Raw genomic sequence first — 17987 nt, 5'->3', positions numbered from 1 at the left:
TTGCATTTCGAGATTCCTCTTCTGCAGTATCGCTTCCACCCACTGCGTCTTCCAGCCACGATAAAGCACAATAATTTCCCTTCACCAGAACGACATCGCTGCCGGTTTCACGTTTAGGGCACTGTCACCCCTTACGGGCCCTCGTCATGGTCTAGATGGGCCCCGCCATTCTGCTGGGCACAAGCCTGATCCCAGCCCCACAACGTCCTCCTCACGGCCCCTGCTTTATGTTCTTTATGCGGCTGCTTTATGTGAGCAGCGGAAGGATGGCCTGGGGGTTAGGGCAAGAGCCTGTGACTTCACTCACCCAGCTGCAATTCCCTGCAGTGCCCCAGATTCCCTGTATGCTTTAAGTCACTTAGCCTCTGGGCCTCAGTTCTCCAACTGTAAAATGGGGGTAATAGCTCTGGCCTAGCTCACAGGGGGTGTGAGATGCACAGCTACTACGGTAATGTGAGCCAGAGAAGTACCTGAGCTAGGAGATGAGGCCCCAAAATAAGTGGGGCTTCCTGCTCATTGTGGGTGCTTAGCACCAACGTGGAAATGCAGGCTGCTTTTATTCAGCTGCCTAAATATGGACTGGGAGGGGCTGGACTCCGAACACCTCAACCCCCCTGCCTTTGCTACCACTCTAAAGCAAATCCATCGAGCTTCAGGATCGATGTTTCAGAATTCGCAAGGGGCGGGGGGCATCTGGTTTTGTAGATAATCGCAGAAAAGGTGCCACACAGCACTGCAGGAATCTGTGTTCACCTCCCCCGGGCCATGCTCTTGTGAGTGGCTGCCCAGGAGGCTCTGCCAATCCCATTGATGCTGCGTCCGAAGCAGCAGATTTAGAGGCTTCCTGGGATTTCTCCCACGGAATGCTTAAACCCCAGACCTTGATCCTACAGCTTACTCCAGGGAGGTGCAAGTTCTCCCTTTGGCTTCCAAGTGCCACCCTGGTGTCACACGGATTCAGTCACACACAACAAGAAGCAGGAGAGGAGCCAAACTAAGCCCCATCCCCCAAAAAACCTCTGCAGGTGAGTCACATGCTCCAAACTCCTCTCACAGCACCTGCCAGCAATGTCAGAGCACAACCATGCAGTTTGGATGAATGTTCCGGCCAGCAAATGACTCTATGAGCCTATTCCTCGGACATGAATTTGCCCCCAAACCCCAGTGACTGTCCGGATAATTTGCTGTTGTCTCTGCTCAGCTCTCCTTGGAGGCACTTTTGCCATCACTTTTAACGTGTGTGTGTTTGAATTAGCGCAGAGTCTCTTGCTCTTGGGGGCAGGAGGGCTCTCCGAGGAGCTGCTGTACATCAGCCCCCTCCATCAGCCAGGCCAGCACAACCGCTACCCCCAGCTAAGACAGGTGAAGGTCAGTGGGAGAAGGGAAAGGTAGAGAGTTCAGGGCCAATGTCACAAGGAGATCAAAGCAATGACGCAGCTCAGGCTGGCCGGCCGCTAACAGAAACCTTGTTTCTTTCCTGGGGATATCGGCAGGTGCAAGTAACGATTCAAGAAATGCCGTGAAATGGAAGAGGAAGTGGCTGGAGCTGAAAGAACCTCATTACAGCCCCTGACTGCAAAGAGCACAGGCCAGAATGTTCAGAAGAGCCCAGTTCCCATCTGGACAACAAAACAAGTGACCACATGCTCAAAGCAGCTCAGCGGCTTGGGTGCTTAGTGCCTTGGAAAACCTGCCTCCAGCTGTGGGTGCTGCACCCTTGCAAATCTGGCCCGAGGGGCTTGTAAGCGGTGCCTCAGGCTTGTGTCTGGGGGTGCACTTCACAACCTCAGAGCTGTTTCCTACAGCCCCTGAGCAGAAATACCTCAAGCTACTTTTTCGTAGATTTAAACCTCTCCCGTTGGTGTGGCGGGGGTGGTGATCAATAACAGGATGTGAAATTGACAAGGGGGACGAGAGAGAGAAAGAGACAGAGAGGGAAAGGAAGTGGTGAGAAACCATTCACTTCCATTTCTGCTGCAACAGATCCTGCACCCACACACTGCAGACCTGGTGTGAAGCGACATGGCTGCTTATCTGGCCTGGGATCGGCCGTGAGTTCTTATCAAAATACACAAACTCTCCCCTAGTTTGCAAGAATAAGGAGGGGATTAGCTGCGGAGGTGGGCTTTTTAAAATATCTAATCGTTTGTTCTGTCTCCCTGTGCAGAGATAGGCCTGTTGGGGCAAACGGAGAAAACTGGGCAGAACAGCCACAGAATCGGCCTTGTTCCATAGGGCACAGTTCCATCCGATCTGTATTGCCCAATCCCACGGGAAAAGATCAACCATTAACAGGTGTAACATGATGGCTGAATGTCTTGGAGGAAGAGCCGATTACAATCCTCGGGCGACCTCCTGCGTAGCACAGGCCACAGAATCTCGCCCAGTGACTCCTGTATTCAGGCCAGGACTTCTGGGTGAGGCAGAGCTATTGGAGAGACCCAGTCCTGTCAGTTGTTAATTATTTGTATTACCAAGTCCAGGACCAGGGTTCTCTTGTGCTATACATTGTACAAACACAAAATTAAAAGGGAATTTACAATGGCCCTAGGTCAGTTGGTCAACTCACACCTTATGTCCTGTTTGAATTTGTCTAGCTTCTATTTCAAGCCATTGGCTCTTGCTCTGCCTTTCTCTGCTAGCTTGATGAGACCGCTACTATCAGAAACCTTTGCATCATGTAGGTGCTTCTGTACCATGATCAACTCTCCTCTGAATCTTTTCTTGGCTAAACTAAGTAGTTTGAACTTTGCAAGTAGGGCTGGCCAGACAATAAGAATTCCCTTGCATAAGAAGTTTTCCCATTTGGGTTAGTGAGAGCTTTAGAAATTTTTCATGAAAAAAGCAGAGTGTGCCCCATGTAATTTGGGGAATCTGTCTATGCACAAAAAGAACAGGAGGACTTGTGGGACCTTAGAGACTAACAAATTTATTTCCGCATAAGCTTTCGTGGGCTACAGCTCACTTCTTTGGATGCACGTAGCCCACAAAAGCTTACGCTGAAATAAATTTGTTAGTCTCTAAGGTGCCACAAGTCCTCCTGTTCTTTTTGCAGATACAGACTAACACGGCTGCTACTCTGAAACCAGTCTATGTACAATGTATGAATTCTGGCTGATTTTCTGAAATTGCTGCATCATTAAATGCCTGAATGGCTAGCGAGTCAACCATGAGCTGACAGGATCCTTGCCGTGCATCAGCCATCCTGTCTGGAAGAAGCTTCAGAACAAAGAAAAGAAGTTAACCTCATTGACTGGGCTGGATATGCTAAGAAAGGTGCTTGGGTCAGAAGACACTGACCTGTAGGGAGGGGGGGTTGGAGCACTGGAAAAAGAAAGTGAGAGGAAGAATGGTGGCGTGGTTAGGGCACTGGCCTAAGACTCAGAACCCAAGTTCATTCCTTGTGCGATCTGGGGCAAGTCACTTAGCCATTCTGTGCCTCAGTTTCCCCATCTGTAAAGATGGGGATGATAATTTTTCCCTGCCTCACAGGGGAGTTGTGAGGATAGCTGATCTAGACAAAATAGAACACCTGCATCCCATTCCCTGCCTCAGTTTCCTCACCACTCTTGAGTTTGGTCAGAGACCTCTTGGGTCCAGGATACACCCCTCCACTTCTCCTGCATGTGGCTTCCATGGGCGGCAGATACCATAGGCTGGGGAAGGCTATGCCTTTCCAAACAGCCAGGTGTTGCCCTGTCCATGCTCTGCCCTCAAGCTCTACCCTCCTGCTTTCCACTCTGTGTGCGGCTCCAGTCCACCAGTGCTGTGCTGCCCACTCTCCTGGCTGTCTGAGACTGGGGGGGATAGCCTGGGGTGGGGGCCGGGATGGGGGGCTGCTCTGGGCTGGGTGGAAGGGCACGGTCTTGGGCAGAAGGGGTGGAGTTGGGGGCTAGCCTCACCCAGCTGGTGATTCACACGCTGCCCATGGTTGCCTTCTCTGGATCAAGAAGGAAGGTAGCAATAGAAGAGAGAGCATGTGCCATGTACAGGAGAGAGTTCTGTTGTTTTGTCTACAACAGTGTATTTAAAGACAAAATTAATTCTGTTAGTAACTCTTATAAAGGGCTGGTCTACACTAAAAAGTTAGGTCGATCCAGTTACGTTGCTCAGGGGTATGAAACACTCACACTCTGTGACGAACTGGGAATGTTTTTGATGTTTAGTCTGAATACTGTGTTGGTGCCTCAGTGTCCCCTATGCAGTTCTTAAGTATCTAGGTGGTGGGATAAGGGCATGTGATTGCTGCAGAGCAAAGGGCCAGTGCACCTAAATGCCTCCTAGCAACTGATGGCCTGGGCCCCTTCTCTGCAAAGGTGCCAGCTGAAGGTGTTGGAGACAAAGAGATCGGGTGACCTCCTGGGCCGGGAAAGGAGCTGAGCAGAGAGGAGGGGCTGGGGGGGTTGTTAGTCTGGAGCTGGCTGGGGTGGAGGGCAGACCTGGGGGTCTGGCTCACTGACTCCCAGAATGGACCCGGCCCAGGAGTCTGGTTCGCTGTATCTACAAGCTCTGTTTTAGACCCTGTTCCTGTCATCGAATAAACTTCTGTTTTACTGGCTGGCTAAGAGTCACGTGTGACTGCAAAGTGGGGGTGCAGGACGCTGTGGCTTCCCCAGGACCCCGCCTGGGTGGGCTCGCTGTGGGAAGTGCACGGAGGGGCAGAGGATGCTGAATGCTCCAAGGAGAGACCCAGGAGGTAAAGACGTGTGAGCTTCTTGCCCTGAACAAGTCTGCTCCAAGGGAGAGGAGGCTCCCCAAAGTCCTGCCTGGCTTTGTGGGGAGCTGTTCCAGAGCATTGCCCAGGGACTCCGTGACACAGTCCAAGAGACATAGGTTGACTTAACTAACTCTGGGGTAGACAGCGCTAAACCAACAGAATAGGGATTGCCTGTGCTGATGGGAAAACCCCTCCAGTCAGGGTAGAAATTGTCTACACTGCAGCATTGTAGCGATAATGTTCCAAGTGTAGACAAACCCAAAGCCTGTGTATGTGCTTCAATTATCACATGGCCCTGGAGAGGGAAAAGGTCAGTGCGCCCACAAGGCTGGCACTCGTGGAAAGGGTGTGTGTAAGCTGCTGGGCTGCCTGGGGCAGGGGGTCAGCACCTCATCACAGGGGACCAGGCCAGCTGGACCATGAGGTTTCACTTCTGTGAAAGGGTCACGGACAGTCTGTGCCCAGGAAACATGCCAGGGAGGCCAAAGAATGACCGTGCTGGAGCCTACGCACACCAAGGGACATTTTGGAGCACATAGGTCCAGCGTGGGGGGACCCCCAACATAGCAACCTGGTGAGCGTCCAGCTGGAGGAAGCTATACCAGGGCTGTGATGTGGTGGCAGGGGGGAGAGATCAGCCTGATAGCATGCAAGTGTTTTAAAAAGAGGATTTTGCAAGGCCCTGAAAATATGCTACTCTTGGACTGAAAGCCAAGAGCCGATTCATGAGACTGCTCCAGGTACAGCCAGATGTAGAAGTTACAGACAGCCCAAGAAGGAGCAGCCTTTGAGCGTGACGAGGCTTGTTCAGGAAGATGGAGCTGGTGTTTATGCCCTGCTCCCACCGTCTGGGGCAGGATGGTACACCTGCTCCAGAGTGGGCTCCAGAAAAGGCCCCCATCTCTCCTACACGTGATCGAGGAGATGAACTATGTACATAGCAATGAGGAGGGTTGGTTTCCAGCAAGACCCTGGCGTCCTTTTTCAGCATCCCTGCTTTGCAGGATCCAGTCCCCCTTCCTTTCATGTGACCTTCATAGCGAGGCGCCAAAAATCACGTCTCCTTAGGGCTTGTCGACACAGACTCTCCGCTTGTGGCAAAGCTGGGGTGTGAATCTGCCCCAAACTCACCTGCCGCAGGTGTGGACCCAGCTGATGCTCATTAACAATGAGTTAAAGTTCTTGGATCTAATCCTCTTCAAAACAGGAGCAGACGAAAGCAGGTTCCCAAACTGGTAATGCGCATCAGCGGCGTCCCAGGGACCAGGCTAGTGCAGGGCAGATTCACAACCTGGCTTGCCACAAAGGACTTTTGTGTCAACTAGCCCATAGACTTTTCTTATAAGCCACCTCAGGCTTCCAGCCCAGGGACCCTGCCATAGGCTGCTAAGGACTGCACCTTACAATCCCTCGCTGCTTCCCTGAGCTACTCCTACCTTTCCTCTTTGCACTCCAGAGGTCTGATTCCTCAGCTCCCGTCTTCCCTGTCATCTCCAGAAACACTTCCTCCAGGCCATGCTTAGCCTCCAGAGTCCTCCTCTGCGTTGCACCGTGCCTGTCTCTGCTGGGTCTGACACTGCTCCCAGGAGTAAGCTGGTGGGCCGATTGGGCCCGCAGAGCCTGGTTAACCCTTCATTTGCCAGTATGGGGCACACATCACAGCCCCTGCCCCATGTGCCTGTGACAGTCACAACACAGCCGGGGTGTCCCCCCGGGCGGTTAGAGGGTGCAGAATGCTATAGAAATGCTGAGTCCTGACATTGCTGATGGCTCTGTGGGCAGGGCCCTGGCGCATCCAGCATCCGCTGGGGTGCTCTCTGCACCAGCACGATGGCAATGGCTATGAACAGCTCTGCAAGGCAGTGACTGCTCTGCACCTCTGCCTCCTGCTGCCCCCTTACCCTGGGCACCACGCAGGGTGTTTGAGTGCAAGGTTGTGTCGAGCTTGTCCCCCAGAGATCTCCCAGCCTGCGGGTGGCCAGGAGGCTCATCGTGCAATTGCTTAGAGAGTAGCCAGCTTGCAGGGAGGTCCCACCAATGCGCAAGCCCTGAGACCTGCATGGCCCCCCCCGCAAGCCCCTCTGTTGCCATCAGTCACCAGAGTGACTCAGCTGTCCCAGCGTGCAGCCCACAGGGGAAATATCCTCCTCACCCAGCACATCCTGCCTGTGGCTGCGACCCACTGGGGAGCTGGGTGAGCATGGGAAGGGGGTGAGGGGAAGGGCTTCTGTGGGTAGTGTCATGTGTGCAGCAAAGCAGCTTCGCTCTGCAGGCCCTGTATGCTCTGTCTGGCCTCCTGCCTGGCTGGGCTGGACTCGTGGGGCTAAGCACTCACCCTGCCCTGGGACTGTGCTCAGCCCAGAGGGGGACAGCCTCAGCGACGGCTGGTTCTGCACTGTGTCACCCAGAACTGCTGGCCCTGGATGTGGAGGAGACACAGGGCTTAGTTCTCCTCTCACTTACACCAGTGTCACTCCACTGATCGCAGTGGGGTTCCTCCTGATTTGCACCAGGGCGAATGAGAGGGGAAGAGATCCAAGTTGAAGCTTTGGCTGCTGTTTCTAAGGGTCTGTCTACGCTGTGGTGTAAGCCCAGGGCTAGTGACCTCGAGCTGGCAGACCCCAGGGTTGTTGAACTAGGATTGGAGCATCTGCACTTATTTGTAACCCCAGGTTAGGAATGGTTGAGCACTGGCTCCCAATCTGGGGCTCCAGCATCTCCATTGGATGTGGGCCCAAGTCTGAACACCCCTACCCAGACTTCCTAGCCCCTCCCCCCCAAACTGTGGCTGCTCGAGCCTTTTGTTAGTGGTGGGAAAACTCAACTGTCCACCAAACTTAACTGTCCGGGACAAAGAAAGTGGGCCATGGGATGGTGGGATACTTTTGGCTGACTCCCAGAGCATGAGTCCAGGGGGGCTGTGTCTACACTGCAAAGCAGTAGAGCTTTAACCCTGGGTCCTAGCTTGACTCAGGGTCAAACCCTCCAGCGCCATGGGGTCCTGGGTCTGAGCCCTGGGTTAGTGAGGTTTGTGTGTAAACAGAAAGGGGATTAGACCTGAGCCTCAGTTTGAACCCTGGGTGTACATTGCAGTGTAGATGTACCCTAAGGGACATCTGATCACTTCCGTACAATAGCAGCACCTGGGGCTAGACACCTGCAAGAGCTGTTTGTCCTGGGCTGTGTGCTGGGCATCCTATTATCACACAGGGAGTGTGGTATGAGAGAGAATACTACTGACCCCTGCTGGACTATGTGGTTCAGCACCTGTGGAACAGACCTCGCAGACACCAGAGCTGGATAGGGTTAGGAGTGTGTTTTGGAGGTGACAGCTTATACCTCTGCCCACAGGTGATCTCAGCCCACCGACCGTCTCGGGAGCTGGGTTGCTAACTGGCTGTCTCAGTCTCCGTTGGGTTTCTACCCCCCAGCTGGCAAGGAAAAGCACTCCGGTGTGTCCTAGGCCAATCGATTGAGTGCAGAGTGTGTCTGGTGTCTGGGACAGGGTGGGGCTAGGAGAATGGGGTTGATGGGGTGTCATACCTGGCATCCAGTTTCCAGCACTGCCCATTTCTGTCTCCGGGCTGGCGCTGGTAGGCCCATGCTGGGAGGCTGTTTCTGCCATGGCACAGACTTTGCTCTCCTGGGGTTTGGCCAGAGACTTTTCCCTGATGCACAATTACATTTTAAACAATGGGGTTAAAAGAACACAATTAAGGTTGCAAATTCAGACATTGAGAAGGTAAGAAATGCCATCATTAAGGTAACCCATGCAGTTTTAATTCAGCTCCCATATACATATGCTTTCCAATCGTTAATTACATGCTCACATAGTATTTTTCCCACAGGACCCCTATTTAATCTAATCGATCCCTGAGCTTCTTCTGAAGAGCTGCTCCAGCTCTATGCAGTCCCCACAGACTATGCATGGGTCAGGTTTGCCTGGGATCCTTCTAAGCTGTGGATTTTATTTGACCTTTATTTTGATGCTGCTTTGTCAGCAAATGGGAGGGAAAAGCGCTAGAAGCTGTAGTAGCTTCATATGCCACTAGAGGGGGTTTCTTCCCTGACTAAGAGATGCAGTGCACTGGCATTTTTCATGCTGGAGTTAATGTGATAGCAAAGTTTGTCTCCGAGGCAGCCATGGGCCGATTGCTTTTCCGCTCCAGGCCCGTGCCCAAGGAAGTGCAGAACTACTGTCCTACACGTTGTCTGGCTAATGATCCATCCTGGCCATTCCCACCATAAAGATGCCCTTTCCCCGGTAAATGCAGGAGGAGCAGGGCGGCCTGTGAATTACGGCAATCAGTAAAAAGCAAAGGAAAAGACCCAGAGTGACTAAGGGATCTCAGCCGATCCAGGGTGGAACCCGGCCCACCAAGGCTGGCTGATCAGCATGTTGGTCTGAGCTGTATTGGTGTGACAGGGAACATCTCTTCCTCTGGGTATCATGAACTGATAGCGGCACTCAGAATGTGTTACTGGCCATACCCAGGTTTTGGAGATGTGGCAAAGTGGAACTCGCCCAGGGGACACTGTCACTGCACCAAGCAGCTTAGTCCTCATGCCCTCAGTTCATGCCCCACCTCTGGTCTCCTTGGAGGTGCAAGAAAGTTCCATTCACTCTTTTGTGGATATCACCAGCCAAGAGAGGGAGTGTTGAAATCCGGGGAGAGAGGCTGCACTCACAGGCTCTCTGCCTCTCCCCCTTAGCAGCTTCCCAATGCACCTTTGTGTTTGTACAGCACCTGGCACAACGGGGCCCAGGTCCATGCCTGGGGACCACAGGCGCCACCACAATACAGATCAGAACCAAGACCTCTAATAATGCGTAGCCCAGATGCCGCAGAGAAGGTGCCAGTGGTGTGGAAGCCAATTTCAGCCACAGCCACTGGAGAAACAGAAAGTCCTATGGATTCAAACAGTGATCAATGGCTCCGTGTCTAGTTGGCAGCCAGTATCAAGCGGAGTGCCCCAAGGGTCGGTCCTGGGGCTGGTTTTGTTCAGTATCTTCATTAATGATCTGGAGGATGACGTGGATTGCACCCTCAGCAAGTTTGCAGATGATACTAAACTGAGAGGAGTGGTAGATACGCTGGAGGGTAAGGATAGGATACAAAGGGACCAGACAAATTGAAGGATTGGGCCAAAAGAAATCTGATGAGGTTCAACAAGAACAAGTGCAGAGTCCTGGGTGCTGGCTGGTGAGTCTTGCCCACACGCTCAGGGTTTAACTAATCACCATATTTGGGCACGAGAAGGAATTTTCCTCCAGGGCAGACTGGGAGAGGCCCTGAAGGTTTTTCACCTTCCTCCGCAGTGTGGGGCATGGGTCACTCGCTGGAGGATTCTCTGCACCTTGAAGTCTTTAAACCACGATTTGAGGACTTCAATAACTCAGGCATAGGTTAGGGGCTTGTTACAGGAGTGGGTGGGTGAGATTCTGTGGCCTACGTTTTGCAGGAGGTCAGACTAGATGATCATAATGGTCCCTTCTGACCTTAAAGTCTATGAGTCCTGCACTTAGGACGGAAGAATCCCATGCACTGCTATAGACTAGGGACCAAGCAGCTAGGCAGCAGTTCTGCAGAAAAGGACCTAGGGGTTACAGTGGATGAGAAGCTGGGTATGAGTCAACAGTGTGTCCTTGTTGCCAAGAAGACCAACGGATCGAGGGACGTGATCATTCCCCTCTATTCAGCATTGGTGAGGCCTCACCTGGAGTACCATGTCCAGTTTTGGGCCCCACACTACAAGAAGGTTGTGGAAAAATTGGAAAGAGTCCAGCAGAGGGCAACAAAAATGATTAGGGGGCTGGAGCACATGACTTATGAGGAGAGGCTGAGGGAACTGGGAAGGTTTAATGCAGAAGAGAAGAATGAGGGGGGATTTGATAGCTGCTTTCAACTACCTGAAAGGGGGTTCCAAAGAGGATGGATCTAGACCAGGGGTCTGCAACCTATGGCATGGGTGCCACCTTTGGCACGTGAGACGATTTTGCCTGGCACGCGGCTGCCAGCTGGGGTCCCGGCCGTCGGCCCTGCTCAGTGTCCTGCCGGCCTGGGGTTCTGTTTACTCAGCTGGCAGGAGGCTAAGAGGGGCCAGCAGCTGGGACTCCAGACTGGCAGTAGGCACGCCCCCCAGCTCCCTCATCACCATGATCAGGTTCTGTGGCTTCCGGAAGTGTGAGCCGCTGCTGCCGCTGCCCCTCCCTCAGCTCCCCCCCATCCAGCTGCCTAAGCACTCCATGTGGAGTTTTGCCTCCACATGGAGCCAGCGTCGGACCGGCATGGGCATGGCAAGGGGAGTCCCAGGGGGCAGTCAGGGAGCAGGGGGAGGGTTGGATGGGTTGGGAATTCTGGGGGTCCCTTCAGGGGGCAGGGGTGCGAATAAGGGTTGGGGCAGTCAGGGGACAGGTAGGGGGGGCAGTTAGGGTGGGGGGTGTCTCAGGAGCAGGCAGTCAGAGAACAAGGAGAAGGGAGGCTTAGGTAGAGGGTGGGGTTCTGGGGGGCAGTCAGGGGACAAGGAGCAGGGGGTTGGGGGTTCTGACGGGGGCAGTCGGGGTGGGAAGTGGGAGGGAGTGGATGGGGGTGGGGCTCGGGCAGGGTTCTCCCCTCTTTTTGATTGTTGAAATATGGTAACCCTAGGTGAGGGGGGAGCTGGTGGGTGCATGGGGGCTGGCGCCCGCATACATCCACTGCAGCCTGCAGGAGCCGCCTGGGGGGCGCCAGGCTGCACCCTGGGCAGGAGAAGCAGGGGGGTCACGGTTGCTCCCCGCTAGCGGTGCTGCCACCGCCTTTGTAGGGCTGCTGCCCCCCTGCACCGCGCCGACTCCTCCATGGCTGGGGCTCGCCACCGCTGCAAGCGGGACGGTCTGGCTCTCCAGTGCCTCTGGAAGGCGGCTCCTCCCTGCTGAGCTGCTGCAGCAGCCCAAGCCTGGCAAAGCCAGTGAGTAGACTTGGGGTGGAGGCCACTGGGGTGGGATGGGGAGGGGAGGGAAGGGCTCACAGGGGGGGCTGTGCACCCTCCAGGGGAGTTCAGGGGGCAGGGAGGGGGGAACCTGGTCTGTGGAGCAGCCTCTGGGCACGGCTGGCCCCTGGGCAGGCTGGCCCCTGGGGTCTATAAAGGCTTGTTGAGATTTACCCCTCAATGAACCGATGTGCAAGGGGGGGAGAGGGCATAAGGTGGAAGATTGCCTACAGTGCAAAATATCCTTGTACCGGCCCTGCCTCAGGGTGCGCACACCCCAGGTTAAGAACCACTGCGCTAAACTGATAAGATCTGTATTTTAATTTAATTTGAAATGAAGCTTCTTAAACATTTTAAAAAAACTTGTTTACTTTACATACAATAATAGTTTATATATTTATAGAGAGAGAGCTTCTAAAAATGTTAAAATATATTACTGGCACGGGAAACCTTAAATTAGAGTGAATAAATGAAGACTCAAAACACCACTTCTGAAGGTGCCAGCCCCTGATCTAGACTGTTCTCAGTGGTGGCAGATGACAGAACAAGGAGTAATGGTCTCAAGTTGCAGTGGGGGAGGTTTAGGTTGGATATTAGGAAAAACTTTTTCACTAGGAGGGTGGTGAAGCACTGAAGTGGGTTATCTAGGGAGGTGATGGAAACTCCTTACTTAAGAGATTTTTAAGGTCAGGCTTGACAAAGCCCTGGCTGGGATGATTTAGTGGGGGATTAGTCCTGTTTTGAGCAGGGGGTTGGACTAGATGATCTCCTGAGGTCCCTTCCAACCCTGATATTCTATGATTCTATGAGTGTCAGTTTGTGTGGGGAGGGCACACAATGTTTTAAAAATGTTCTATTTCATTCAATTTTTTGTTTGAAACCTGTCTCCCCACAAGAGCTGCCCCTATATAGCTTTTCCCAGGATCTCTCCTTTGTCTGGGTGCTCAGCGCATGCTGCCAGTTGGCCCGTGTTCTGGGCTCAGCAGCATTCTGGATGTCTTGGTTGTTTGTACCATAGAGCCCTAATCCCAGCTTGAACCTGATCCTTTGAGGGTCGCTCCTCTCTGATCATCGCAGCCAGGACCCTCCCCGTGTCTCCCATGCCACCTGGAATGGCCCTGACTGTTTCAGGGCACAGTCATGGGGCAGTCCCAGGGCAGTCACTAGCTGGTCCTTAGCCTTTTCTGTTCCATCACCTGCCGCCACTGCTCAGTGCCTGCGGAGAATGAGAGTGGAGAGGAGGAGCACTCAGATCCTGACTTAGAGGCCCAGGGCTAGAGTCCCGCAGACCCTGTGGGCCACGCGAGGGATGGTCCAGCTTTGAGAGAGCTGGGATGATCACACAGGCATCAGTAGATGGCATCATGCCCTTCCCAAGAGCCCTGCTCCATCCCGTGGGCAGGTGGGGGCGGCATCTCCCCAGGACTTCCTTGTGCCCTGGGCTGTGCTGGCCCTAGTGTGGGGGGTGGAGCTGGGCAGAGGCAATAAGCAGGTTCCCCGGGGGATGGGACAGGACAGTTGGTGGAAGAGCTGCAGCGAACGCCACTGGGGGAACGTGGGTTGGCAGCTCCCAGTAGGGAGTGAGGGGAGAGGATTTGCCTGTGGGGCACAGGTGGGAAGCTACCAAAGACCCTTCTCCCAGTTTTCCTGGTGCCCTGTGGCCTGAACCTAGCAGATGGGCACCTGCCTAGCAGCCTCATTGAGGGGCCATCAGCTGTGCTGCCCAGCAAGTGGGTGGCATGAACGCTTCTTCCTGAGCAGTGACTCTGAGTGCCAGGACCAAGGAAGCATCTGGCTGATCCCAGCCAAACACTGCCTTGGAGCAGGGCTGCTCTCTTGCTGGGCAGGGGGAGGCGAGATCCCTCCCCCACTTCCCTTCACACCCCAGTCCCCAGTGAGAGCGATGGTGCCAAGGTGTTTGGGAATCGTCTGAGCCGAGCCTTTCTCTCTTTGCTCCCATGGGCCTGCTGGATCCCTCGGGGACAGGGCCTGAGGCTCGGCTGCCGGCTGCGATGGCAGCTCAGGCTGTGCCGGGACAAGCTCTCCACCCCAGAGGGCTGGAAAAGAGGAGCTGTGTTTGGAAACACTTTGCTGCCATGTTTGGCCTTGTTCTTTTCTTTCCCAGAATGTGATGTTTTTGTTGTTGTTGTTGTTTAGGATTTCCCAGCCAGCTTAAGTAAAGAGCAAACACAGCTGATCTCCCACCCCATGCCAACTCCCAGGTGAGAAACAGCAACATGGCTTTGGCTTTCACGTAAGTGTTACTATTACAGAAACAACAAGGAGTCCGGTGGCATCTTAAAGACTAACAGATTTATTTGGGCATAAGCTTTCGTGGGTAAAGATTTTTAACCCTGTCATAAACAAATAGTTAAGGGTTAATGCCTCTTTTACCTGTAAAGGGTTAAGAAGCTCAGTGAACCTGGCTGACACCTGACCAGAGGACCAAAAAGGGGACAAGATACTTTCAAATCTTGGTGGAGGGAAGTCTTTGTTTGTGCTCTTTGTTTTGGTTGTTGTTCGCTCTTGGGACTAAGAGGGACCAGACGTCCATCCAGGCTCTCCAAATCTTTCTGAATCAGTCTCTCATGTTTCAAAATTGTAAGGAATAGCCAGGCAAGGCGGATTAGTCTTATTTTTGTTTTCTCAACCTGTAAGTGTCCTTTTTTTTGCTGAGAGGATTTTACCTCTGCTTGCTGTAACTTTGAACCTAAGGCTAGAAGGGGTTCCTCTGGGTTATACGAATTTGATTACCCTGTAAAGTATTTTCCATCCTGATTTTACAGAGATGATTTTTACCTTTCTTCTTTAATTAAAAGCTTTCTTTTTAAGAACCTGATTGATTTTTCCTTGTTTTAAGATCCAAGGGGATTGGATCTGGACTCACCAGGGATTGGTGGAGGAAAGGAGGGGGGGATGGTTAATTTCTCCTTGTTTTAAGATCCAAGGGGTTTGGATCTGTGTTCACCAGGGAATTGGTGAAGTCCCTCAAGGCCACCCAGGGAGGGGAGAGTTTTAGGGTGGACAGGAAGTGCTCCAGACACTGAAATTTCTGGATGGTGGCAGAGTTACCAGATCTAAGCTAGTAATTAAGCTTAGAAGTGTCCATGCAGGTCCCCACATTTGTACCCTACAGTTCAGAGTGGGGAAGGAACGTTGACAAACCCACAAAAGCTTATGCCCAAATAAATCTGTTAGTCTTTAAGGTGCCACCGGATTCCTGTTCTTTTTGTGGATAAAGACTAACACAGCTACCCCTTGACTATTAGAGAAGGGTCCCAAGGACTGCCTGGATTTGTCAGTGGTATCTCTCTGGCCTCCATTGCTGTACTGGCCAAACACCTCACAATCTTTATCCTCCAGCCAGTACCATTACCCCCATTTTACAGATGGGGAAACTGAGGCACAGAAAGGCTAAGTGATTTGCCCGATGTTACCAAGGCAGTCTGTAGCAAAGCAGGGACTTGAACAAGGGCCACCCAGTTCCCAAACTAGCACTCTCTCTACTAGGCCATCCTTCTAGGATCTGATTGATGCCCCTGAGATTTTAACTGGGAAAGAGTCCAGCTCCCAAGTCCATGCACCAGGCTTTAAAAGCCAATGAACTGTGGCCAGAATTGTCACAAGTGGCCACTGATTTGGATAGCTTTGTTTCCTAGGCACCTGGCAGGAGACACTTCAGCTGTGGGCTCCCACACGCAGGTCACTCGGCTCTCCACTCGTGCCCCCCAACTGCCCTGAGACCCTTGGCTAACCAGGGGTCCCTCGCCCTCTGTTTTTGTGCTGTCTCGAACCATTCAGAGATGGAGTGCTGGCATAGCTATTGGAATGAGTCAAGTGGCCCGTGCCCCAGGCAGCTCGGCCCACTCTGAGCAGCAAGAAACCCCTTGGGGTCCCTGGTCTCTGTTCACCCGGGGACACACCTGACCCAAAGCCTGAGCCATGAGCTGCTCCAACCCCCATGAGCCGCCCAGCCTCCCTCCACCCTGTTGCCTTTCCTCCCTCATCTCAGGTAGCAGCAGCCAGCAACCCTGCAGCCTCCACCCTCTGAGGCCAGCTCTATTCACCCAGGCCCAGCTGTGCAAACAAGCCCTGGCTGGCGGCCACACACATCTGACTGCTCTCGTCTAGATGAGGCCGTGGCCCATGCTCCCTGGCCCCTGCTGAACTGCACCCCGGTATCTGCTCCTCCCTGCATTGGGCCCGCGGCACTTGGTGAGCCGCCTCATCATTAAGGCAGTGGAAACAACGCGTCCCGGCGTCGTCAGCCCTGTGTAGTCTGAGACTGCCCTGCATGTTCCCAGGGATGTCTCGAGACATGTGCATTAGCCTCCCCAGTGCCCCCTAGTGGTAGTGTCCTCTTCTGTCCCACCCCAGCGCTCCTCCTGTCTGACAATCAGGCCTCGCAACTGAAGACTGCAGGGTCAGGCCCCCGGGGAAAATTTTCTCCTTTCCCTTTGGAGTAAGAAGGCGCTTGTCCCACTCCTTCTAATCCTGAAACTGAAGCTGGAGTCCCAGGACTAGGAAAGGAGCAACTCAGTTTTCCAAATGGGGATTAGCAGGGAAATCTCTCGGTGTGAAATAATGCAAAGATATCCGTACATAGGGACAGAGTCTGCTCTTGGTGACGACAGCGCAGACACTCCTGATTGCCGGAAAATAAACATTTTCTACATTGAGGATTTTGTTTCTTGCCTTTTTCTTCCCCATTTTACTGCTGACCACGATAGAACGAGTGGTGTCTGTCTAATGCTTTCCTGGCTTTCCCCACATGGCATGCTGCTGCTTTGTAACAGCGGAGGAAGTTTGGAAAATTCACAGAGTTTCATTTTTCTGTTGTCCATGTGGTAAAGGTTCCAAAGCTGCAGATTTTTTGAAAAAGTTACAAAGTGCGAGAAAGGAGGTGGGTGTGTGACCCAAAACCCAGAGACAGGAAACCCCCACCACCACCACCAGATTTGGACTTTTATCTGTCTGTCCCACAACACACGGACAAGGGGACAATGTGCATTGAAACTGAAAGGTGGGAAAAGGAAATCCTTTTTTTACACAATGTAGGACAGCCTGTGGAACTCACTGCCACAGGAAATCACTTGAGGCCAAGAATGTAGCCAGATTGCAAACATTCTGAAAGGGGTGTTGAACGTCCTGCGTCGAGGGTTACACCACCATATGGGGGCAGATTATCTCCCATGTGTTACTGTAAGGTTTTTCTGCCTCCCTCTGAAGTAGCTGGTGTTGGCCACCATCAGAGCCAGCTGGACCTTGGGTCTGACCCAGTCTGGCAATGCCCATTGTACCATCCTCCCCACTGCTGCCAGCAGCAGATGGCAGATCCCCCTGCCATCCATTCCTCTCAGCCTCCAAACTGGCCAGCAAGTGACACAAGCCACCCCTGGGGGAGACTGAGGGCCTTGACGCAGACACGCAGGCACCATGCAGTCACTGATGTGTCCTTGAAATGCCAGCATGCTCCCTCACCCCGCTCCACGCCTGAGACCAAGGTCATGCCACCTACTCCCCCTTCCCCCTTCCAAGCTGCTCAGAGGGAGAAGGTGGCAGAGCCAGCCCTCAAATGCTGGACACCATCTTCTGCCTGCTCTGCCCTCAGCTCTGTATTGGCTCCTTGCTGCCCGCTCTGCTCCTTGTAGTGGATGGCAAAGAAGGGCACGGCCCTGGGGTCTCTTGCTCCTCGCTCAGCCCCTAGGGAAGTGCTGGAGGATGCATTGCTGCAGGGTTCCAGTGTGCAGCACAGCAGAGGAGAGGGGGAAAGGTAGGGGGAGAGCTGGCCCATGCAGGGCCCCCAGGCCTGGAGGAAGAAATGTACCCACCTAAATCCTAGCTAGTGGGAGTGAGTGTCTCTATGGCCTGAGCACAGGCCTGGGAGTCCGGAGACCAGCTCTGCCAGTGCCCCCTGTGTGGCTGTGGGTGGGCCTGCGCACCTCAGTTTACTCATCTATAAAATGGGGGTGATCACTAAGCCCCCGGGGGTGTGAGGCTTACCCGCTCATTTGGGTATCTCCTTGGCATCTGAGCCAGTCGCCTGAAAGGCCCTGTGCTGGCACGGGCACTGTAAGGCAAGGAGGCTTGTGTGGGGTGGCCAGCGATGCTGCCAGCAGGAAGTGAGAGGAATGCCCAGCCTGCAGGTGTGGGGGGTGACATCCCTGGGCACACGGGAAGAGCCCAACTCTCTGTCCCCTCCCAGGATGCAGAGTGCCATTGTTACCAGGCAGTGGCGGACGCCCCCGTCCTGCTGGTTCCTCTTCTGCTGCATCCTGCGGCTGTGGGGAGAGGAGCAGGG

This window comes from Gopherus evgoodei, chromosome 4 (assembly GCF_007399415.2).
Source record: "Gopherus evgoodei ecotype Sinaloan lineage chromosome 4, rGopEvg1_v1.p, whole genome shotgun sequence".
NCBI classification, from domain to species: Eukaryota; Metazoa; Chordata; order Testudines; family Testudinidae; genus Gopherus; species Gopherus evgoodei.
The sequence above is the reverse complement of the archived record's forward strand: the minus strand, read 5'-3'. Positions refer to the sequence as shown.